Genomic DNA, 26,454 nt, shown 5'->3' with positions numbered 1-26,454 from the left:
CACAAGCAGGCTGTATACAGCCTTCCTTTTTAATCTCAAGAGATCATTTGTGTGTTTCTTTCCCCCTGCAGCAATCTTCCACTGAAGTGTCAGGCTGTTTCTTCCTGCAGAGTGCAGACAGCTCTGCCTGTATGTAATTCCTCAGTATGTGAAAGCCCAGCCAGCTCAGAGGAGGATTTATCCAGCTTGTAAAAGATAATAGAGCAGAGAGAAGCTGCACTAATCTAAATAACACACAGGCAGTGTGCAGAGAGGGGCCTGGAGGGGGGAGATGCATCACAGAACCACAACACTTAAGAACTTGGCAGCCTTCCAGACACAGGCTGACAAGTCTGACAAGAGAGTGATAAGTTGATTTATTACAGAGATGGTGATAGTAGAACGTGCTGCAGTAAGCCAGAGCACATTAGAATAGATTTTGGAACTTGTAGGATGGAAGAAAACCGGATGAAATTTTTGTTACGGAGTCTCTTTAATGTGCAAATAGCCCCAGAACCTGTATAACTTAGATGTGTCAGTAATTAAAGGGATGAGTTGGCAACACTGCTTTTCAACAGAATGGCTAGGCAAAAGGAAGTTGTAATATTTACTTTCATTACATCTTGCTATTGTTTAGATGTGTGTTATGAGGAGAAGAAGAAGAGATAACCAAAAGAGAGAAAACAAATCCTTTTACCCTGTCAGTGTCGTGTAGACAAAGGCGCCTCATGCAGCATGGGATAAGGCCTCTTGCACACTGCATGCATTTCCGATTTCGCTTTTTAATCGTTTTTTACATACGATTCCGATTTGTAATCTTTACTGCATGCTGTTTTCTTTGCTGCATGCGTTTTTTTATCTGTTTTTCTGTTGAATGTATTCAGGGACAATCGGAAACGGAATCGGAATCAGAATCGGAAAATGGATTTGCAGTGTGCAGGGAGCCTAAATGTTTAGTACTGACATGCAGGGCTAGAGGGTTTTTTTTTTATTCCCTTAGTTGAAGACACACCTCTTTTTTCGTTATATTGATACCCAAGTTTATCCAGATTGCTTGGGGCTCTGTTTCACACTGAAAATCAGTGCAAAATACCTGCCATTTTGCCGCAATTCTTATTCAGGGAGCGATTCTTGTTCCCTGAATGAAAATTGCAAGTGTAATTGCGGAAAAAATTGCCAATATTTTCAGTATGAAACAGACTGCTTTTCACATTGTGTTTTTTTTTGCTATTTCTCTGCTCTCCACCAGGCTGCTACATCAGTGCTGTGTCTGATCCTGTGCTGCTGCTGCTATTTCTCTGCTCTCTTTTAGGTTGCTTTGTCGATGCTGTGTCTGATTCTCCTGTGTCTTTAATATTATATTATGCTACTGATATTATATTAAAGGCTCGATATTGTAACGATTGTGGAATTCTTTCCGTGGTCAGCGCACAGGACGCGCACTGACACCGCGGAAATCCTCCAAAAGCATATAATTTGAGAGAACCCAGCAAAAGGTGCAACGCACCTGTAGAGGGAAATTCCTGTCGGCAGATGGAGCTGTGGAGTGCAGAGGAACAGCTCCTCTGCCCTGCCACACACGCCAGACAGGAATTGTACGAAGGGAAGAAACGCAGGGCAAGATAGCCCTTAAAGAGAGAGAGTAAAGCGACAGAGTGTATGTGTGTCCACCAATCTAGTCGCCACCCAGCGACAATGAACACACAACCATGAAGATCAGGTGAGAAGGCAATCGCAAGAGATGGCGATTGCTAACAGTGACACAAGCCAGAGTAAGCACAGAGGAGGAATGTATGTATGTCCACCGATCTCGTCGCCAACCTGCGACGGTGAACACACAACAGAGGAAACCAAGTGAGAACGCAATCGCAAGAGAAGCGATTACGAATGAGAATGAGCACAGGGACAGAATGTATATGTGTGCACCAATCTAGTCGCCAACCCGCGACGGTGCACACACAACAGTAGAAACAAAGTAGGAACGCAATCGCGAGAGAGGCGATTGCCAGAGGTGACACAAGACTTAAGCAAGACAGGGCACGAGAGTAGCAAAGGCACAGCAAATCATATAATGAGAAGATAAGGAAAATAACAAACGCTAACTAAACGTGAACTATGCACTCATTCCCAACAGCGAACGCGTTTACAGCGCGATCTCCGCACGTTAAGCGCAACAGAGACAAGCACGCCTAACTAACCACCGCCACACAAACACAAAACAGAGAATGCGAGCGCTTGCTTAACGGTTACCTCACCGAACCTACAGCAAGCGTTCGTATCAGACAAGACAGCCAGACGGACGGGAAACTGGATAGGAAAGATCCACTGCTCTTTCCGCCAAAGCGAGTGCGATCCGGGTTCAGGGACAGGATCACAGATCAGAAGGATCCACAGCCGCTACCGCTAGGGGCTAGTGCGATCCAAGCAAGACAGGCAGATGAGATAGCCGGTAGCAACCGCTGCTCCAGCTATACACCAAGAAAGCAGATCGGAATGATCCACCGTCGCTACCGCTAGAGGCTGGTGCAATCCAAGTAAGACAGATGAAACAGAAGGGGCCACCAGTAGCAACCGCTGCTCTGGTTAGCACCCACAGACAGACAGGACGATTTCCTATTGACCACCGTTGGCGACAGGACAATCACAGCAGAGAGGCAACATAGACAAAACAGATAAGCAGGCTAACTGCACTAGAGGAGCTGCCTAGTGTAGTCCCCAGAATTACTCTAAGATAACTATAACAATCCAACAGGGAAGGCCGACACTCCAGGAGTGTATTTAACAAACCGTTATGACCAGCAAAGCCTTCTGGGAGCAGAAGGCTTTTATACTGCCAGCCCTCAAAGGAGACAGCTGGGCAATTTGCATGTATGCAAATCCCTTAGCAACTCTGAAAGTTGCAAGATGAAGCCAGGTCTCTTTTCCAGAGACCTGCATCTGTCAGACATAAGGAATGGTCAAACAGCTGTCTGCCTGTGCAGCCAGCTGAGCGGATCATTACAGATATCTCTGCAATCATAGCTTCTACACACTCCAAATATTGAGGTTAGAGAGGGGACCTTTAAACTATCTCTGTGCCAGATTGCAGACCCCCAGCCCCACTGTTTCACAAGATACCTTCGATATACCCTATCCCAGGAACCAGCGGGGTTTTTGGGCTTAACGGTTTAATGCTCGGTCATACAACCTACCACCTAAATAAATTTTACCTTCTTTTCTTGTCACTAATACAGCTTTCTTTTGGTGCTATTTGATTGCTGCTGTGATTTTTAGTTTTTATTATATTCATCAAAAAAGACATGAATTTTGTCCAAAAAATGATTTTTTTAACTTTCTGTGCTGACATTTTTCAAATAAAGTAAAATGTCTATATACATTTTTTGTCCAAATTTATTGTGCTAAATGTATTTGATAAAAAAAAAATCCAATAAGTGTATATTTATTGGTTTGGGTAAAAGTTATAGCGTTTACAAACTATGGTGCAAAAAGTGAATTTTCCCATTTTGAAGCATCTCTGCCTTTTCTGAGCACCTGTCATGTTTCACGAGGTGCTAGAATTCCAGGATAGTATAAATACCCTCCAAATGACCCCATTTTGGAAAGAAGACATCCCAAAGTATTCAATAAGAGGCATGGTGAGTTCATAGAAGATTTTATTTTTTTGTCACAAGTTAGTGGAAAATGACACTTAGTGACAAAAAATAAAAATAAAGTTTCCATTTCTGCTAACTTGTGACAAAAAAAAAAATGAAATCTGCCAAGGACTCACCATACCCCTCTCTGAATACTTTGGGGTGTCTACTTTCCAAAATGGGGTAATTTGTGGGGTGTGTTTACTGTCCTGGAATTTTGGGGGGTGCTAAATTGTAAGCACCCCTGTAAAGCCTAAAGGTGCTCATAGGACTTTGGGCCCCTTAGCGCACCTAGGCTGCAAAAAAGTGTCACACATGTGGTATCGCCGTACTCAGTAGAAATAGTATAATGTGTTTTGGGGTGTATTTTTACACATACCCATGCTGAGTGGGATAAATATCTCTGTAAATGAGATTTTTTTTAATTTTTTTTACACACAATTGTCCATTTACAGAGACATTTCTCCCACCCAGGATGGGTATGTGTAAAAATACACCCCAAAACACATTATACTACTTCTCCTGAGTACGGCGATACCACATGTGGTAGGCGTGGCTACCGCGGGAGTGCTCGTGCTGGAGTCCCACGTGTAACGCCGATCACACTGAGCCGGCTCCTCACACACAGATGGGAATTGCTGCATCAGCGGCTGTGAGGCCTAAACTGATTGGAGCGATGGTCAGCACGGCGGCATAGGATGACTATTACACCCACTGCACTGCGGTAAACGGAGGGCCCTGTGAGCCGGAGCTCACCAACAGAAGTGCACAAGTATAATCTGTTGTTTAACCTCAAGATGTAACAATTTTGTGAAGCTTGACTGTGCAATCCAGTGACCCCCAGTCCGCAATAGTCAGTCTGTGAAATCATTTGCCTGCAGTAGCTCTTTCATCACCCACAAGGAAGCTAATGGCTAACACCTGCTGCAGCAACAAGTTATATGATCCATAAGGAGATATCCCTGTAACAGATCACAGTGGGTGCGGTGTTCAGGTGGTGGTTGAGGACCATATTGATCCGAGTTTGCTTGGTGTTTTTAGCAGTAGGCTGAGGCTGGGCGATCACACCTTGCGGTGAACTGGATCAGGTCCCTTCATAGATAAAGCGCGCATATCCTGGCCAGGTACTAATGTTTTTATTCATGTGTCTGTTTTAATTACGTCATGTGACAAACATGCAGCCAAGGCTACTATTAAAGTGAATTGGGTGCCCGCAAGGGGCAGATGAGGGTCTGATATGATGGGTAGCAGTGACAGGGGGGGATTGATGGGTGATCAGTGGGTGATTAGAGGGGAGAACAGATGTAAAAAATGCACTGGGGAGGTGATCAGGGGGGGGGGGGGGAATCTGAGGGCAATCTGAGGGTGTGGGTGGGTGTTTGGGTGACCGCGAGGGCAGATTAGGGTCTGATCTGATGGGTAGCAGTGACAGGGGGTGACTGGGTGATTGATAGGTGATCATGGTGTGATTAGAGGGGAGCATAGATGCAAGCAATGCACTGGCGAGGTGATCAGTGGGGTCTAAGGGTGATCTGAGGGTGTGGGTGGGTTTTTGGGTGCCCGCAAGGGGCAGATTAGGGTCTGATCTGATGGGTAGCAGTGACAGGGCGTGATTGATGGGTGATTAGAGGGGAGAACAGATGTAAATATTGCACTGGGGAGGTGATCAGTGGGGGTCTGAGGGCGATCTGAGGGTGTGGGCAGGTTTTTGGGTGCCCGCAAGGGGCAGATTAGGGTCTGATCTGATGGGTAGCAGTGACAGGGGGTGACAGGTGATTGATAGGTGATCAGGGTGTGATTAGAGGGGAGAATAGATGCAAGTAATGCACTGTCGAGGTGATCAGGGGTGGGGTGGGGGGGTCTGAGGGCGATCTGAGGGTGTGGGCAGGTAATTCGGTGCCCGCAAGAGCAGATTAGGGTCTGATCTGATGGGTAGCAGTGACAGGTGGTGACGGGGTGATTGATGGGTGATTAGAGGGGAGAAAAGATGTAAATAATGCACTGGGGAGGTGATCAGAGGGGTTCTGAGGGCGATCTCAGGGTGTGGGCGGGTGTTTGGGTGCCTGCAAGGGGCAGATTAGGGTCTGATCTGATGGGTAGCAGTGACAGGGGGTGACGGGGTGATTGATAGGTGATCAGGGTGTGATTAGAGGGGAGAATAGATGCAAACAATGCACTGACGAGGTGATCAGGGGGGGTCTGAGGGCGATCTGAGGGTGTGGGCGGGTAATTGGGTGCCCGCAAGGGGCGGATTAGAGTCTGATCTGATGGCTAGCAGTGACAGGGGGTGATTGATGGGTGATTGATGGGTGATCAGTGGGTGATTAGAGGCGAGAACAGATGTAAACAATGCACTTGGGAGGTGATCTGAGGGCGGGTCTGAGGGTGTGGGCGGGTCATCAGGTGCCTGCAAGGGGCAGGTTAGTGTCTGATCTGATGGGTGGCAGTGACAGGGGGTGATTTATGGGTGATTGACAGGTGATTGACAGGTGATCAGTGGGTGATTGCAAGGGAGGATAGATGTATACAGTACACAAGGGGGGGGGGGTCTGGGGGAGGATCTGAGGGTGTGGGGGTGATCAGGAGCCCCCAGGGGGCAGTTTAGGACCTAATCTAAAATGTAGCGTTGACAGATAGTGACAGGGGGTGATTAATGGGTGATTAGGGGGTGATTGGGTGCAAACAGTGGTCTGGGGGGTGATCAGGGGGGGGGGGTCTGAGGGGTGCTGTGAGTGATTAGGGGGCAGGGGGGGGGCAGGATCAGTGTGTTTGTGTGCTTACATACACAGCTGCCTCCTGCCCTGGTGGTCCCTCGATTACTGGGACCACCAGGGCAGGAGGCAGCCTGTATAATACGCTTTGTATACATTACAGAGCGTATTATACGCTTACTATGCGGCAGATCGGGGGTTAACAACCCACCGGTGCTGCTAATTGACCGGGTTGATGTCGTGGGTGGGCGGAGCCTAATGCCGGCGGATGTACACGCTAACTGCCACCGGGGCTGCGTCGCATATTGCATAGTGGATGCTGTAAAACTGCTTGTTTTGGGCATTCGCCCAGTGTATTTTGTACTGTATTTTTGTACTCCTAAAATCCTGTAGTCTATGTGTAATTATATGTATGCTGTCAATCATAGTTATGTTCCTGTCCATTAAGGTTTGCTGCTCTGTAGTGCCAACAACAATTCCTTGTACGATCCTGTACTTGGCGAATAAAATCTATTCTGATTCTGATTCTGATCACTGCGCGCGATCCCCGAGAAATCACTCCCCCAAGAGCCGCCGCCAATTGGCGTTAGGCGGTCCTGGGGGTGCCACTTTGCCGACGCCCATTGGTAGGCAAGTGGTTAATCTGTTATCATTTTCTAAAACTTATGAGCCACGGCAAACAACATAAGAAACTTTTCTTGGCCATTTGTTGCTAAGCATGGCCATAAGGAGGAAAATGAAAATGTTGGTGTAAGAGCAATCAGGTTGTTATTACTGGATTGTGGTAACATTGCTGTAACTGCACTCCCTTAACCTCCTTACCGGTTCAATTTCTCCGGCAAGGAGGCAGCGCAGAAGTTTTTTTTTTTTTTTTTTAAATCATGTAGCGAGCCTAGGGACGTCATAGGGAATTCCGATCCGCCCCTCAACGCTGCCTGGCACTGATTGGCCAGGCAGCGCAGGGGTCTGGGGGGGGGGGGGCAGCTCGGCGCGGCGGATCGGCGGCGAGCGGCGGCGATCGGAAGTTACAAGCAGCTAGCAAAGTGCTAGCTGCTTGTAACAAAAAAAAAAATTATGCAAATTGGCCCAGCGGGATAACCGGCAAGGAGGTTAATATGATCTGTTTCTTAAGGCGGATATCCAACTTGTAATACATATTCCACAAATTCTCTTCTCCTGTAAAGTTATAATTACCTGCCTGATCTTTCTCTTGTGAATAAGTCTTGGGGTTCCGTGCCCACCCACTTCCAACGCATAGCCCAGCCCCAATCACCACTGGGCTTTCTCTATCTCGAGTACAGAGAATACCATGCCGTTTTTCTGTGGGGAGGGGGACAGATTTACAAAAGGAAGGTAATTACAGTAGATTCTTGCTTGTCCAGCGCCGACAGGGATAGGCTGATGCTGGATAAGGGCTGGTGCACACCGAGCGGCTTTTTGGGCGTTTTCAGATCCGCTTGCGGCTGCGGATCTGCTTGGTCAATGTATCTCAATGGGGTGGCGCACACCAGAGCGGCAGGCGTTTTGCAGAAACGAAAAATGCCTGGGTGAGGCATTTTTTGGATTGCGGATGCGTTTCTGCCTCAATGTTAAGTATAGGAAAAACGCAAACCGCTCTGAAAAACGGCACTTCAGAGCGGTTTGCCAGGCGGTTTTGTTACAGAAGCTGTTCAGTAACAGCTTTACTGTAACAATATATAAAATCTACTATACTGAAATCCGCAGCAGCAATCCGCAAAACGCTAGCAAAACGCCATAGAAAAATTAAAAAAAGCGTTTAAAAATCTGCTAGCATTTTGCGGATCTGCTAGCGGGTTTTGGTGTGCATCAGCCCTCAGTGTGCTTTCTGGACGCTTGAGACTCAGTGTAAAAATAGGCCTAGCTATTACAGTACTATACTCCACTTTATATACATACCATGAAGTCTGTAGTAAATGTTAAAATACATTAATTGAAAGTATATTAACCTTGAAGGAGCCATGGAACCCAGTCTTTAAGCACAGCAGTGCTTACAACCTCGCCTCACCACTTTTATTACTGCTGTCGATTTGTTTTGGTTGGTTGAGACTGCTGGTTAGTTGACTTCTAGATAACTGAGACTCTACTGTATAACTTTACAGGAGAAGAGGATCAAATATGTATTATATGCTGGACATTAACTTTCACCACTTCCGGAAAAATTGACGTTTTAACACGTCCTATATTTGCACTAATTAGTGCAAATAAGAGGTTTTATAAACGTCCATTTTGCTGGGCTGCCCATTCAATCATGTACACTTGTGCCACAGGGTGGTGTGTGTGTGTGTGTGTGTGTGTGGGGGGGGGGGGGGGGGTTGTCCTGCATGCGCCTGATTTTACATGTCTATGGAGTGGTGGAAGTGGTTAAGCAGTTCTTATGGATAGCATTTGTCAGTAACAGTCCTTGTTACTTACATTCATGTGCTTCTCAAAATGGCTTGATACGTATTTTGTTAAAATCCCACTGTGTACTCCACAGTCATCATGCAATTATCTGACTTCCTTGCCTAACTGGTCCTTTGTCCACTCTGCCTGTACCACTTCTCCATGTCCTCTTTTGCTGATCAGCTAAGTGAGCATGTGAACAGGATAAAAACACAGCAGATTGTTCTTTACAACCACATAAATTACATGATCTTTGATTAGCCATTTTAAATCAATGAACTTCTTCCTCCGGGCTCCTGACACTTTATATGATGACAATTGCTGCCTTACCTGACTCATATGCCCCATATGAGAGAGTGTTCTGCAATATTTATCTTTGTGGTCCTTGGACTTCCTGCTTTTCTCTTTGCCTTTCTCCTACAGACAGTAAGGGCCAGTTCACACTTGAGCAGATACAAAATGGGCACAGTAAGTTGTGGATGCGCTCCATCCATTTTGCATCTGCTTGTAGTTTTTTCTGTGTCTGTACATATGCCCATCAGCTTCATCTAAGGTTGCCACTCACAGGTCCCACCGCGGATCACTGCCGCTCGGTCCCTCTGTACTCCGCTCAGAGGCCGGCAGGATCATGGGGTTCTCCATAGGATGCAGCACACCAATTCTTCCTAGCAACAGGGAGAATTTTCATTAGTCCACCATAAACCAATGAGAATTCTCCCTGTTGCTGAGGATTCCCATTGGTGGAAGCGGATCCTATTTTCAACATTAGGAATTGCTTCTGCGTTGATCTTAGGTTAAAAAAAGTCCCTAACGGGTTTTTTTTTAACAAATGTGAACCAGCTCTTGATATTTGACCTAATCTGCCGCAAGCAAAATATCTAATACAATGCAGATTTGGAGAAGACATCTGCAACTCCTTCCAATTCTTCAAGCAGATCTGGTGAGGGGACAGCATTTTCTTCTGTCTAGGTACCTAAGCATAAACGAAGTTTTTTTACATCTGTCTTCAAAATGTTTTACAGAATTCTCCTCTTCCTTAGAAGGCTCTGAAATTTGCACAGTTGGGATAGACATAGGCCTCGATTCATCAACACTTAGCAAATTTGTTAACAACAGTTTGGTAAAATACCGAATTTGTTAACTTCATTTCAGGATTCATCAAAGTTATCTACAGCTGTTAGCGAACATTCGTTAACAATTCGGTAACGATTCGCTAAAACGGAAGAAAGTGCAATTCATGAAAAAGAAAGTGGGCGTGGTTTAGCGTTACATTTAGGATTAGTTATCTCCTTCACTGCTCTGTCGTTATTCCTGTCAGATCATTGCTGACAGAGAAGATGGAGCCATTTGAAGTGGTTATGTATCAGCTGAGAGTGATTCAAAGGCGCAGAAGGGCAAGAATAAGGTCTGCAACCATATAAATTTGTAAGAGAATAGATTTATTTGCTATAACACAACATCTGCATTTCTCTTGAATCATCTTGTAAGAGAACACAGGCAGTGCCAGGGTTAACTAATTTTGCTAGCTGCACTATAATTTTTTAGAAAAGGCTCCTATCAAATTGTGGGATTGTCCCAACCACTTGCAGAATCCTGGTCCAGGTGTTAAGCCCTATTCAGAATGTTGCTACGTAGTGCTCAAAGGACTGCCTTTTACCCACAATTCCATGGGAATCTTATGGCCTTGTGTTAAATTACCGCTGTAAAATGGAAATATCGACACGTTACCGAATGTTTACCGAATTGTTATCGAATTCACACCGAATGGCGAAAAACCTTGATGAATACAACTAGAAATCGCTAAACTTCGAATTCGGTAATTTAACAAACTGGAAAAAGTTATCTCAAAGACATTGATGAATCGAGGCCTTTATCCTGGTTTACTGGTTTACTAATGCTAGCTACTTTTTCAGCTGTAGAGTGTTCAAAAGTTACTTTAAACAGAAGAATAATTACATTTGACCAGTTTCTTTCCTACAGGTATCCATGCTCGTTACCATACACATTCAGGCAATTTTCACCAGTGCTGCACCTTTCTAAAAATAAACAGTTTGTGCAGAAACATTATTGTCCATAAAAAGCCTTTCCAGTAACAAGTCAGTTATTATCCCAGCCGTGCTCACATTGTTTTCTTGTAAGCAAACTAATATTACTTTTACAATGAATGCTAAGGAAAGGTAAAGCTTTTACAAAAACTAAAAACAAAAAACTTGTTTTTGTGAATGAAAATGATCCAAAGAGAGCAATTGCAAACACAAATGAAATGGCAACAAGCAAAAACTTTACATTGATTAGTATGCACTACTAATCTTTACATTTCCAGTTCATCTTGAACAGACTACTGCTTTGCAGAAGAAAACCAAGTGCTCATCCCTGTTGTTGTTTAGGCTTAAGGTGGCCACACACGATACAATAAAATAATCCAGTTTTAAGGCAGTTAGATAAAAACGAAATGTATTCGGGTATACAGAAAAATCAAACGTTTTTCATTTTATTTGTTCAATGTAATCTGATTTTCTCTTTTTTATGTACGGTAAGTTGGTTGGGAGGTTGGGAGTGATGGCTATTTCTGATCCATTTTTATGAAAATTAAACGGTGTAGGGCAGGGGTGCCCAAACTTTTTTGGCTCGTGAGCTACTTTAAAATTTGTTGAGTACAGGAGATCTACCAACATTTAGTTTTGCAGACCCCCCCCCCCCCCCGGTCATGAACAGCCCCCTGGTACAAGTGCCACCAGTATAGGTAGCTGGGTACAGGTCCCTTCAGCATAGGTAGCTGGGTACAGGTCCCTTCAGCATAGGTAGCTGGGTACAGGTGCCTTTAGCATAGGTAGCTGGGTACAGGTGCCTTTAGCATAGGTAGCTGGGTACAGGTGCCTTTAGCATAGGTAGCTGGGTACAGGTGCCTTTAGCATAGGTAGCTGGGTACAGGTGCCTTTAGCATAGGTAGCTGGGTACAGGTGCCTTTAGCATAGGTAGGGATAGGTGCCTTTAGCATAGGTAGGTAAGGATAGGTACCTTTTAGCATAGGTAGGGATAGGTGCCTTTAGCATGGGTAGGTAGGGATAGGTGCCTTTAGCGTAGGTAGGGATAGGTGCTTAATCACTAACCTCCCTCCAGTGGCGATGTCTAGTCTCCCCTCTTTCAGCTGCAGGGCAGATTAGAAACATGTTGGCGGCTGATGGAGCGCTCCGGCGGGCAGCGCGAGTGAGTGAAGCGTGCGTGAGTGAAGCGTGTGTGCATGCGTGCGTGCGTCTATGTGTTGTGCCGGCACCGCCCCCAGCGATGGCGTTGCGTCATGGCAGAACCGCCCCTCTTCAGCCGCGCCTCCTCTCTCCTCCCCACTTCCTATTGGCCAACGGCCGGCAGCAGAATTTGATGGGACAGTTGCCGGCTGCAAAATGTGATGGGACGTGGCCAAGAGGCCGTGATCTACCAAATAGGCGGTTGTGATCTACCTGTAGATCGCAATCGACCTATTGGGCACCTATGGTGTACGGATTGTCTATTTCTCAATGTATAGATGCAAGCAATTTTGCCAGAATTTGCAATTATTTTTCTTTCATAATTGGGGAAAAGTTGAACACCAGTGTGTGATACATTGGTCATTTTTTTTTCAATAAATGTTTTACAATAGATTAGACAAACTGATTGTAATTCTGATGTAATGTGATCAGCCGCTTGTCTCGCTCACTCCTTCCCCCTAGTGCTGGTACTTCCGGGTCGCGTCATTACAGACTCAACCAGCACTAGAGGAAAGGAGTGAGTGAGGCAAGCGGCTGATCATACGGGCTCCAAGATTTAGGTGAGTGATTCCCATGGCTGCCGCCACTTAATTACACTTTAACAGGGGGAGTGGAAGTCACAGGGGGGCTAGAATTCAGCAGGAGAACTGCCTGGGGGAAGAAGGTGCTCCTGCGCCTAGAGGTTGTGGAGGGGTTGGATCTGTAACGGTGACCTGATGGGAGGAGCTTGAAAAAGCGACTACCCAGGGGGGAGAAGTCCTGTGAAATCTTGGAGGTCCTGGTGTTTCTTTTGGTAGAGTGGAGGAGGTTTAGCGGTGGCAGGGGGGCACAAATTATCTTTTCCGCTGCGTTATCATTTAGGTGTGATAAGTTATGATTAAGTTATTAGGGAATGAATGGGAGGAACCTCAGAAAGAGAATTGCTTGCAACCTCAAGGTGAAAACAACCGTGGGCTGAAGTGGTTAAGGAAGGTATTTTTTCTATACTGTCTGCAGTTCCATCCCATTACATTTAAAAACATTCTATTTAAAAAGTTCTTCTATAGTCATCACTGGCATGAAGCTGCAAAGGCAGTTCAAATGTGTTGTTGCTTTTAGTTGGAAAAACATAGTCATGAGAAACGTTATATATAGTAAAAAATAGTAACCACACTGTCTAAAATGAAAGTGAAGGCCCGATTGGTTATTTTGCTTACAGAATAGTTTTTAACTGTTAAAGTGTTTTTTTTTATTGTTCCCCAGAGTACAGTGTGAACTTACTCTGAGAAAGAAAATATGGAAGCATCCTGCATAGTTGGACATTTCAACAGAAAAAGTTTCAGGCTGTTTACAGTGGACCTTTGCTGTATTGGGGTACATTGAAAAATCAGATTTGTTAAAGAGTAGCTGTCAGCCATACTATCTCAGAAAAAAACAATGCTGCCCATAATTATTCATACCCCTAGCAAATTTTGACTTAACCGGTTCAGCGCCGCGGTCCGAAAATCTCATGCATCCGAGCAACGTTCACCTCCCATTCATTCGCCTATAACTTTATTGCTACTTATCACAATGAATTGATCTATAGCTCGTTTTTTCCGCCACCAATTAGGCTTTCTGTGGGTGATACATTTTGCTAAGAGCCACTTTACTGTAAATGCATTTTAACAGGAAGAATAAGAAAAAAACGGAAGAAATTCATTATTTCTCAGTTTTTGGCCATTATAGTTTGAAATTAATATACGCTACCGTAATTAAAATGCATGTATTTTATTTGCCCATCTGTCCCGCTTATTATACCATTTAAACGATGTCCCTATCACAATTTATGGTGCCGATATTTCATTTAGAAATAAAGGTGCATTTTTTCAATTTGCGTCCATCACTATTTATAAGCTTATAATTTTAAATAATATAATAACATATTCTCTTGACATGCATATTTAAAAAGTTCAGACCCTTGGGTAACTATTTATGTTGTTTTTTTTTTTTTTTTAATTGTTGTTTTTTTTTTTTTTTAAATAAAAAAAGTGTATGTGGGTAATTTTTGGTGTGGGAGGGAAACTGCTAATTTTAAATGTAAAATAATGTTTTTTTTTTATCAAAAATGTATGTGGGTGCAGTTTACTATTTGGCCACAAGATGGCCACAGTGAAAAAAGTCCTAGATGCGAACCAGCTCGCATCTAGGAACTAAAATGCTGAGAAGTTGTTTCCTGGGGGCAGAAATACCGCGCTCTCTGGAGAGAAAGCGTCGGTATTTCTGCGGGGAAGTTAGATCGGTGAATGGGAATTATATTCCCATTCACTGATCGGGGGGCTAGCGGCGGGCAGCGGGAGCGCGCGCGGGGGCGCGCCCGATCGCGCGCACGAGCCGGCGGCAGCACCAGTGCCTATCTGGACGAGGAAGCTCGTCCAGATAGGCCGAACTGGTTAAAGTTACTTTTATTCAACCAGCAAGACATGTTTTGAGGGGAAATGACATAGGTGTCTCACAAAATAATAAGACTGTGTACAAAAGGCATTATTGTGGAACATTTCCCAGCTTTTATTTACATTTGAGCAAAAAGTGTCCAGTACAAAATTATTCATACCCTTCACAAACTGTCACAGTCTGTGGGAAAATCCAAAGTTCTATACCATTCCAAATGGTCCAAGCTGTTCTAAAGCATCCTAATTATCATGATTAATTGGGAACAGCTGGTTTAATCAACTTAACAGCGCATTGTGGCAGCTCACAAGTCAGGAAAGGGCTACAAGGCCATTTCTAAATGTTTTTAAGTTCCAGTGGCTACAGTGCAAAGGATTATTAAAAAATATGTTCTGCATTGTGGAAAATCTCAGAGGACGTGGTCGGAAGCCAAAAGTGACACCTGGGCTGGCCAGGAGGATAGTGAGAGAGGTGATAAAGAATCCAATGATCACCACCAAGGCCATCCTGGTGAATCTGGGCTCTGCTGGTGGCAATGTCTCAAGGCAAACAATCCAACTGACTCTGCACACTGCTGGGTTGCATGGATGTAGATCAAGGAGGACGCCACTTTTCCAGATAAGCCATACAAAAGCTCGCTCTGCCTTTGCAAATGCTAATCTGGACAAAGTAGAAGACTTCTGGTCTTCTGTGTTATGGTCAGATGCAACAAGAATTGAATTGTTTGGTCACAATGTGTTTCCTTCATTTGGCTTAAAAAAGGAGAAGCCTTCAACCCAAAGAACACCATCCCCACTGTCAAACATGGTGGTTGGAACCTAATGCTTTAGGGGGTGTTTTTCAGCTAATGGACCAGGGAACCTAATTACAGTAAACGGCACCAGGAAAAAAGAGCAATACATGAGGATTCTCAATGACAACATCAGGCTGCCTGCAGATAAACTTGGCCTTGGGCACCATTGGACATTTCAGCATGACAATGACCCAAAACACACAGCAAAAGTGGTAAAGAAATGGTTAGCAGACAACAACATTAACATTCATGACTTGAATCCAATTGAGAATCTGTGGAGGGAGCAAAAGATCAGGGTGATGGCAAGAAAACCCTCCAACCTGAAAGATTGGAGCTCATTGCTAAAGATGAATGGGCCAAAATACCTGTGGAGACATGCAAAATGCTGGTCTGCAATTATAGGAAGTGTTTGATTGCTGTAATAGCCAATAAAGGCTTTTCTATTAATTACTGAGAAGGGTATGAATAATTTTGGACTGGACACTTTTTGCTCAAGTGTAAGTAAAAGCTGAGAAAAGTGTTTTTTTCCCCCCCACAATAATGCCTTTTGTACAGCGTCTTATTATCTCTTGGGAGACACCTATGTCATTTCCCGTAAAAAAAAAAAAAAAAAAAAAAAAATTACTTGCTGGTTGAATAAAAGTAACTTTAAGTCAAAATTTGCCAGGGGTATGAATAATTATGGGCAGCACTGTATATAAGTAGATAAATACTCTATTACATAACATATATATAGCACTGTCCACATTTTGATTTTAGAGATTTTTCTATAGTAAAAAAAAAAAATCCTTCTTAGGAATTTACATTTTGACTCTGTCTATCTTGAAGCCAATCCTGACGTAATTTCCTCCCTTACTCTGTCTGTGTATCATCCGCCCTCCTCCCAGTCATCATACACTCCCACCAAGCTCTGCAATAGAAAGGGCATTGTCATTGTGTGTCTCTGCAGCTTCTCAGCATAAAAAAGATTGGCCAATCAGAGAGGAACAGTGGTGTGGGAGGGGAAAACAGGAGGGAAAGAGGCTTCAGCCAATCAGGCTGCATTAGTTAAGTCTGAGGGGAAAGTAAAGAAGAATAAAGAAAACCCAGCATGCCCTGCAACTTCCTTTGTGCTTCAGATGTACCAAATAAGAGTAAGGGAATCTGGGGAATGATGTTTTATGGACAACAAAAGTTATGGTGCCGATACATGGTACAATAAAAATGTTCGATGTTCACGTTTATTCGACCAAAAGGATCAAATTGAATGACAGTCAAAAAAAATTTTTTTTTTTAAACAAGAAAAAAAACGATTATCCCGTTTTTTCAATAAAAATATATGATCAGACATGTTGGAAAAATCTTTATATTCGATCTACCAGAATAATCAAACAAAATTATCTAATTGAAAAAAAATGAAAAAATGGTACCATGTATGGGCACCATAAGAGTGATTTGTATCTTTTGAATTGCCTGGTTAGCATCCTTATTACTTGTTTACCAGAAAAAAATAAAGAATTGATTTTTGATTTAATGCCTGACAGCTTTAAATAGACCCAATTAAAAAAAAGTCATAACTGTCCAGAAAATAAGATCTGATGAGGCCAGGGTTGATTCAGAATTTTCGGCAAATCACTTAGTTGAGTAGTATATGGCTCCACATAGCATAGGCTGCATATCTTTCAGGCTTTAGGATGGTGCAATGGTTAAGGGCTCTGCCTCTGACGCAGGAGACCAGGGTTCGAATCTTGGCTCTGCCTGTTCAGTAAGCCAGCACCTATTCAGTAGGAGACCTTAGGCAAGTCTCCCTAACACTACTACTGCCTATAGAGCGCGTCCTAGTGGCTGCTGCTCTGGCGCTTTGAGTCCGCCAGGAGAAAAGCGCAATATAAATGTTATTTGTCTTGTCTTGTCTTTGTGTGTGTTAGGTTATCGGATGTTGTAGTAATATCCCTTGTATACAAATAGAAGTATAACCTGCACACAAGTATAGTTCAAAAAGTGCCTTTTAGGGCTCTTTCACACTTGGACGTTGCGTTGGATGCGACGTTAAGGTCGCATAACATGCCCCTAACGCAACGCATGTTAGTATTGAAGTTGGACGTTATATAGAGCCGAATTATGTGTCTCTTGATGCGTACTTTTTGATGTATACTATCGAACGAAAACGGCGCATGCGGCAAATTAGAAAAAACAAACGAAAAACAGTACTGAGCATGTGCAAACATCCGAACGCAGCCACATACGAGTATAACGCACAGCATACTGCACTTTCATTGAACGTGCAGCGTTATAATCCAACACAACGTGGGCACTGTGAACAGCCCATTGATTTTTCATTGCTGTGAGTGAGGCTGCGTTACAGGCTGCACTAACGTGCACCTGTAACGTCCCACTGTGAAAGCGGCCTAAATCCAGAAGTACGGTACTTCCAATATGCAACCAAACCCAATAAATGTTTCAAGGCTGTGCAGGGTCCACTTTGTCAAGGTTGGCCAGCAACAGAATAAGACACCCCATGAAAATAGACACTTTGTAACTAGACTATAAACTGTGTAAAATGCTGCAGAAGATGTAAATGTTATATAAACAGAGGACTTGAATGAGGATTTAGAGTGAGAGAATCCATTACAATATTGGTCCCTAAGAAGTAAGAGGGTGAACTGAGTACCCTAATAAGAAACATATGGTGTGACCTAATTCCATCCTGTAATAGAAGTGGAGGATACGAATATGGGACTTCCTTCTTTTCAGAGAGCCTGGCCTTAATTCTATGTATATATGAATTAATTTGTTGTTTGTTGTGTCTGTTATATATGTGCTGAGTAAATAAAGTTGAGAATAATACTGTACTATCATTAAAACAGAGTATAAAAATAATACATAAATAAAACTTATAAGTGATTCATCAACCAATCAAAGTTAATCACATTATCATAATTGCAAGAACAATAGAAATGCAAAGAACAGTGGGTAATATGTGAACAGCATTGAATAAGCATAATGCATGATGCATGCAGCATAATAGAATGAATACAGCATATGTCATAGTTACATAGTTATTTGGGTTGAAAAAAGACATACGTCCATCGAGTTCAACCAGAGAACAAAGTACAACACCAGCCTGCTCCCTCACATATCCATGTTGATCCAGAGGAAGGCGAAAAACCCTTACAAGGCATGGTCTAATTAGCCCCAAAAGGGATAAAAAATCCTTCCCAACTCCGCAAAATTAATATCTGAGAGGAGAAAAAAATAACAAATTGCTGGGAAGAGCAGAATGGTACCCATGAAAGCTACTGCCTCTGGGCACTTCTGTATATAAACAAAGTGTGTACATATGTAACAATCACAAATTGCATGTGGAGCTGTACCAGGGAGGACAGAAGGGGGCATGACTTCAGGTAAGGGGCCGAGCAGGCAAACCTGGATACAATGGCCTCAATTCACTAAGCTTTATCAAACAGTTTATCAAACGTTTAATAATTTACCTCATGGGTAAAATCTAATTTTGAATTCACTAAGGTGTTATATATTTATCTAATATTTTATCGATAAAACGTTCAATAAATCTATAACACCTTAGTAAATTCAAAATTAGATTTTACCCATGAGGTAAATTATCAAATGTTTGATTACGTGTTTGATAAAGCTTAGTGAATTGAGGCCAATGTGTCTCCTCTGCAGCCAACAAAAAAGTCCAGTGTGAGCAGCAGGGTGGGAAAGAGCATACAGAACTACAGACCATGAAAACACCAGAGTAGTCAGAAAATGAATGGCAGCCTGTGTTCCAGGCACAAATGCTATGGACTAACAAGTAGGGACGATCAATGAGATGCATATAATTTCTAACATCTAACATTCAAATTTCATGTAAACGATATGCAGCTTTAACTTGGGCCAATAAAAATTTACTGGAAGCTGATTGGTCCAATTTGGAGCTGCATATAATTTACATGAAATTAGAAGGTTAGAAGAAATTATTTGCATCTCATTGATTTCTTACAGAAGGTGAACACCAGAAGCGACTAATGGGAAATAAACAATAAGGCCTCGTTCACATCTAGCTAACGCAGATAGCTGTGCGATCCGAATGCAACGCATACCATCGCATGCCATCTGCGTCGCTGCGCTGCTGATCCCATCGATTGACAGTGATGGGATCAGCTCTGTGCTTCCGGGCAAAATGCATGCAGCAGTACGCAAGCACTTCCCAACGCATCGTACTGCTGCGCAGCGCAGTAGATGTGAACGGTAGAAGGGCAGTCTATGCCCTTCTGCCAATCCGGCGGTACGCAGGGTGTCAGCGTTGCGCAGCAGCACTTAAAAGCGCCCTAGATGTGAACGAGGCCTTCAGCAATAAAGTGAACTTGAGATGAGAGTGAGATGGAGGCTGCCTTAGTTATTTTAACAATACCATTGCCTGGCAGCCCTGCTGATCTATTTGGCTGAAGTAGTGTTTGAATCACACCAGAAACAAGCATGCAGCTAATCTTTTCAGATCTGACAATAATGTCAGAAACACCTGATCTGCTGCATGCTTGTTCAGGGTCTAAGGCTAAAAGTATTAGAGGCAGAAGATCAGCAGGATAGCCAAGTAACTGGTATTGCTTAAGGGCCCGTTTCCACTATAGCGAATCTGCATTTGTTTTCTGCATGCAGATTCGCATTTTCTGCATGCAGATTCGCATAGCCAATTATAGTAAATGGGCCTGTTTCCACTTATCAGGAAATCTGTGCGGTTTGCTGTGCAGGAAAAATCTGCACAGCAGAGCCATCAGAATTCGCACATCGCAAGGCAATTTAATTAATAGGAAATTCACATGCGTTTTCGATATGCAAATTTTCCATGCAAATTCACGTACGTTTTTACTTAAAATCAATGTAAAAGCACACAGGCACTGACATGGTTAAATTTGCATATTCACGTACGAATTCACATCCACATGCAAATTCGTTTTCCCGTCTTCCGCAATGAATTCACACCGCACAAGTAGAAACGGTCCCGATGCCAATAAGAAAGTGTTGGAAATTGGCAGATAGGGAGTCTTATGGTCTGTTACATTATTATTTGTATGGGTTTGTGAGAATTTGTCTGGCTAGGATAGGGCTTAAGCATGTTGGTGCTCATTTTTGGATAGCAGGATTCACCTTTGTGAATGGGATGTGCAAAAAGCATGAACCAAAATCCGTGTAAATTGCATTTTAATGCTCATGTAATGGTAACCTTCGTTCCCCCGTTGTGGTGCAGTTTTGTTACTGCCGACTTGTAAGTCGACGGCAAATGCACCTGTGCAGCCCTGGCCACGCATACCCTTCTTCGCGTTACTGTCCACTGCAGGACGGTAACGCGAAGAAGGATACGCATGGCCAGGGCTGCGCAGTCGTGTCTGAATCACACCAGAAACAAGTATGCAGCTAATCTTGCAAGATCTGACAATAATGTCAGAATCACTGATCTGATGTATGCTTTTTCAGGGTCTATGGCTAAAAGTATTAGAGGCAGAAGATTAGTGGGACTGCCAGGCAACTGGTATTGTTTAAAGAGAACCCGAGGTGGTTCTTGGGGCGGCAGATGGAACACAGAGGCATGTTCTCTGCCTGTTGACGTGCCTCTGTGTCCCACCACCGGCACGCTATAGCCCCCGAGATTGGCAACATGATTTGCCGCCATCTATGAGGTAAACACAGGGGAGAAGTATTCCCTGTTCAAAACGCCCGCCAGTGTTCCTACAGGGTTTCCAGAGCTGCCATTGGGCATCTCTCTCTCCCTGGCAGTGCCCCCTGGCGCTACCCAACCTCCCTGCATGCTGTGAATGAGACATAGGCCTCAATTCACTATGCTTATCTCCTGTCTTTAATAACGTTTCTAGAGTTATCACCATGGTGATAAGGCATGTAGTATTCAGGAAACATTTTACCTCAGGCAAACCTAAAGTTAACTCTTCAAGCCTTAAAATAACTCTAGAATTCTAAAGTTAAAGACAGGCTGTTAATTAACTGCGTGTGAAAATAACTACAGAGGAGGTAACCTAACTACAGAGGAGGTAACTCAACTACAGAGGAGGTAACTTAAGGAATGAAGAGATAAGATAACTATCTCACTGTGTGGTGGCAAGTTTTCTTTTGCCTTATTATCCCCAGCATGATCTTAGTGAATTGAGGCCATAGTCTCTCATTCCAGTGTCGTGACCCAGAGGCCACGGAAGTAAAAGCGGGCCATTGCGGCCCACAGGAGCAGTGGTTTTTGCGGCTACCTCATCCACTCAGACCCCCGGATCAGGTAGCCTACTTTTTTTTTAATTTTATGAGCCCACCTCAGGCTTTCTTTAAAAGGAAATAAATATGGCAATTTTAAGTTGTGGGTCTGCTGTAACGTTCATTGTCTACCTTCTGAATCTTGCACATATCATACACTTAAAGGGACACTGTAGGGGGGTCAGAGGAAAATGAGTTGAACTTACCCAGGGCTTCTAATGGTCCCCCGCAGACACCCTGTGGCCGCTCAGCCACTCACCAATGCTCCGGCCCCGCCTCCGATTCACTTCTGGAATTTCAGACTTTAAAGTCTGAAAACCACTGCGCCTGCGTTGCCGTGTCCTTGATCCCGCTGATGTCACCAGGAGCATACTGCGCAGGCCCAGTATGGTCTGTGTCTGCGCAGTACGCTCCTGGTGACATCAGCGGGAGCGAGGACACGGCAACGCAGGCGCAGTGGTTTTAAGACTTTAAAGTCTGAAATTCCAGAAGAGAACCGGAGGCGGGGCTGGAGCATCGGTGAGTGGCTGCGCGGGCACAGGGTGTCTGCGGGGGACCATAAGAAGCCCCGGGTAAGTTCAACTCATTTTCCCCCGACCCAATACAGTATCCCTTTAAGATCTTTCCTTCTCTCTTTTATTCTCTCTCCTCCTTGGCCCTCCCTTTTTCACCCTCTCCCTTTTTCTCTCCGTATGCAATCAAATAGTTAAAAGCCACTTAAGTAAAACAAATTTAAAAACTACTTTATATCACAGTGGAGAAGCCAAGTTTTGGGTGTAAAGTGGGGGCTTTCTTATCTGCAGGTGATAAACTTTAGGCAAGTCCCCCCCCCCCCCCCCCCCCCATGCAGAGTGCATGTTGGAATGGCAACGGAAAGTATAGCTACCTCTTCTCACTCCAGCTTGCATCTTCCATGCAGCTTCTTAACTTGCCTATTTGGGGTATTTTACGGTACTTAATTAGTTGCTACTCAATCCATTTTTTCAGTTGTTATTCAAAAGTATCTTTCTATTTATAGCCATGGTTCAGCATTTCATCTTTTTAGCGCATATTAAAATAAAGGCGTTCATTAGCAATGCACAAAGTTTTCTGCATTGCACTCATTTCCTTTTTTGCAATAAATACAAATATATATTTAAAGTACCTGTATGACTGGTCTGGAAGCTCTAGAAAATACTGTATTTTTCAGACTATAAAGCTCTCCGGACAAGAAGACACACCTAGTCTTTCTCCTGCCCCCCTTGTTGTCTTTCTCCTGTCCCCCTTGGTGTCCTCCTCCTGCCCCCCTTCTTTTACCCATGGCCTCAGGTTTACTTTAAGAAAACTAACAATTTTGGCATTTGAGCTATCACTATTGAAACAGCAATAACTTTCTTTATTACTTATGCTATTAAAGTTATATATATATATATATATATATATATATGTATATACAGGTGTTGGACAGAATAATGGAACCACCTTGAAAATCAACAAATTATATTTTAATATGGTGTAGGTCCACCTTTTGCAGCAATTACAGCCTCAATTCTCCGGGGTATTGATTCATTGTGAATTGTTTCCAAAGGAATTTATCCCATTCTTCAGTTAAAACACCCTCCAGTTCTTTTAGAGACGATGGCGGCGGAATTCGTCTTCTTACTTGAATTTCTATTAACGACCATAAATGCTCAATAATGTTGAGGTCTGGGGATTGTGGTGGCTTAATTATAATGTTCCTCGTGCCATTCTTTAACAATTCTAGCTGTATAGATTGGGGCATTATCATCTTGAAAGATGGCATTACCCTCAGGAAATAGTTCTTGAACCATAGGATGAACTTGGTCGCCCCCAATTCCTAAATAGTCTCGGCTGTTAATTCTTCCATGAAGGGAAATCATTGGCCCAGTGGATTTCCAAGAAATAGCACCCCAGATCATCACAGAACCCCCACCATGTTTTACGGTTGGGAGAAGGCAGTCTAGATGAAATGTTATAAGGTAAACAATGATTCGTCAGAGAAAATCACATTTTTCCACTGCTCGAGGGACCAATTCTGGTGGTTTCTACACCACTCTAAACACTTTGAAACATTTGTCTTTGAGAGCAAAGGTTTTCTAATTGCAGTTGTTCCATGGAATCCAGATTTGTGCAGCTCCCGGCGAACAGTTTTTGTAGAAACTGGGTTCTGTAGGTGTTCATTCAGCTCTGCAGTGATTTTAGCAGTTGTGGTTTTGTATGTGTATGTATATATATATATATATATATATATATATATATATATATCTATATATATATATATATATACATATATCTATATATATATATATATATATATATATATATATATATATATATATACATATATATATATATATACATATACATATATATATATATATATATATATATATATATATATATATATATATATGAAAAAATATTCAATATTGGTTTTCTTTAGGTATTTTCTTTTTCCAATAATTTTTTTAATTTTATAGGCATCTTATGGGGGAAAAATGATAAAAATGCAGAGACTACACATTTTCATTTTACACCCTTTCTAATTTACAACTGTGGCACTTGTCTTATAAAAAAAAAAGTGAAAATATATTATTTTACTTGTCCCAATTAAAATGATATCACATATGCCATATTTAATCACTAGCTGAGCAGGTAGCATACTATTATCAGGCTGTGCATCTGTACTGATTGCATGTGATCTATATGACGCACAGTTTGGGTACCCCAGTGCTTTACAGATACATTACTAGGCAACAGTTAGCAATGCATCTGTACAGTATTGGGTCCCCAAACCATTGCCCGTCGCATCCAATCGATATGGACAACAGCCAATTACAAGTGTAAAGTGAATTTTAAAGGAAAGATCTGAGGAAAAAAACAAGCTCTACTTGGGGCTTCCACCAGCTCCTGGCATCTGATCTGTCCCTTGCTGCAGCTCCGAGTTCCCCTCAGTTGCAAATGCTGTCCTCGCCAGGTTATTATTATTATTTATTATATTTAGTATTTATATAGCGCCGACAGGTTGGCATCTTCTGGGCCTGTGTGCGCATGGTTGCACTGCTCGCGGTCGCTCCCCCATGGCCTGGGAGGGTTCTGCGCAGGTGCAGTAGTTCTGCGCCTGCGCAGAATGCTCCTGGCCACGTGAACGTGATCTCAAGCGGCACACTCGCACAGGCTCAGAAGGTGCCGATCTAGCGAGGGACAGATCAGCTACCAGGGACTGGAGGAAGGCCCAGGTAAATAGATTTTTTTTCAATTTTATTCGGACATTTCCTTTAACCACCCTGGCGGTATTGACGAGCTCAGCTCGTCCAGGAAAAACTTGCTGAAAGCGGTATTGACGAGCTGAGCTCGTCAATACCGCCAGGGAGATTTCTTGTTTCTCTTCCCCGCCGGCTGCACTTTTCCCTCATCAGAGGGATTCCCCAGGATGGCTGGATGCCTGTCAGCACGCTGTGGGTAGCGATCTGTGCTACCCACAGCATACAGAACTAGCATCCAGCCACCCTGGGAATCCCTGTGCAGCCGGCGGGGCAGAGAATGTGTGGGGCTGTGCAGGGATTCCCCTTCTTTGCCGGCGGGTGGCTGGTGCGGGGATCCTCTCTGTGCGGGGGGCCGGGTGGGGATCCCCGTACTGTGCATGCGGGTGACCCTTTTGTGTGTGCGGGGGGGCGGGTATCCCCTTCTATGGGGCTGGTCTTGGCCGGTCGGGGACACCCCCTTCTGTGGTGGGGGGAAGGTGGGTGTCCCCATGTATGTGGGCTGTGGGTGGCCTCTCCCTCCTCTTCCCCCATCCCTCCCTCTCTGTCCCCCGTGTCCCCCCCCCCCCCGAGTCTCCCCCCTGTCAGAAGCCCTGCTTTACTCACCTGAGGGCTTTCTCCTGCGCCGGCCGCGATGGACACCCTCCTCCTCCATCGCCGAAGTCCCGGTCTGTGTAATTACAGTACGCAGCTTGGTGACGTCACCAAGCTGCGTACTGTAATTACAGAGAACACGAGACTTCGCGATGGAGGAGGAAGTGTGCCGCTTCCGCCGCAGGAGAAAGCTCTCAGGTGAGTAGATCAGGGCTTCTTACAGGGGGGAGACACGGGATGGGGGGGGGGGGGACACGGGGGACAGAGAGGGAGGGATGGGGGAAGAGGAGGGAGAGGCCACCCACAGCCCACATACATGGGGACACCCACCTTCCCCCCACCACAGAAGGGGGTGTCCCCGACCGGCCATGACCAGCCCCATAGAAGGGGATACCCGCCCCCCCCCGCACACACAAAAGGGTCACCCGCATGCACAGTACGGGGATCCCCCCGGCCCCCCGCACAGAGAGGATCCCCGCACCAGCCACCCGCCGGCAAAGGGGAATCCCTGCACAGCCCGCATAGATGGGGACACCCACCTCCCCCCCCACCACAGAAGGGGGTGTCCCCGACCGACCACGACTAGCCCCCATAGAAGGATGATACCTGCCGCCCCCCCCCCCCAATGCACACACAGAAGGGCCACCCACACGCACAGTATGGGGATTCCCCCCCCCCCACAGAGGGGATCCCCGCCGGCCACTACCAGCCAGCACAGAAGGGGAGCCCCCCCCCCCCACAGAAGGGACACCCGGCCACAGTTAGGGGGCATCGGGGGCAATGGGGTTGGGGGGGCAGAGGCACCCGCAAACCTAGCTCCCTATACATATGACTCCCTAGACCTGGCTGCACATCTGTCTCCTATACACCTGGCTGCACATCTGTCTCCTATACACCAGCAAACATCTTGCTCCCTATATACCTGGCAAAACATCTGGCTAACTACACCTGGCTGCACATCTGGCTAACTATACCTGGCTGCACATCTGGCTAACTACACCTGGCTGCACATCTGGCTAACTATACCTGGCTGCACATCTGGCTAATACATCTGGCTATACATCTGGGTCTTATACTCACCATTGGCATGCTGATCCCTCGCCGCGTACCTCTGATAGCTTCTCCAGTGCCTTCTTCCATGTCCCTTGGCGGATTTTGCTTCTCCCTTGGCGATCACATGTCCCCCGT

At 44.5% G+C, this 26,454-nt stretch overlaps 1 protein-coding gene across 1 annotated transcript in view; it reads left to right on the top strand.

Annotated features, from left to right (window-relative positions):
• AR (androgen receptor) overlaps positions 1-26,454 on the top strand; it is a 640,061-nt gene that overhangs the window by 58,103 nt on the left and 555,504 nt on the right. The window lies entirely within an intron of this gene.

The sequence above is a fragment of the Hyperolius riggenbachi genome, chromosome 8 (genome assembly GCF_040937935.1).
Source record: "Hyperolius riggenbachi isolate aHypRig1 chromosome 8, aHypRig1.pri, whole genome shotgun sequence".
In the NCBI taxonomy this organism is placed as follows: domain Eukaryota; kingdom Metazoa; phylum Chordata; class Amphibia; order Anura; family Hyperoliidae; genus Hyperolius; species Hyperolius riggenbachi.
The sequence above is the reverse complement of the archived record's forward strand: the minus strand, read 5'-3'. Positions and strand labels throughout refer to the sequence as shown.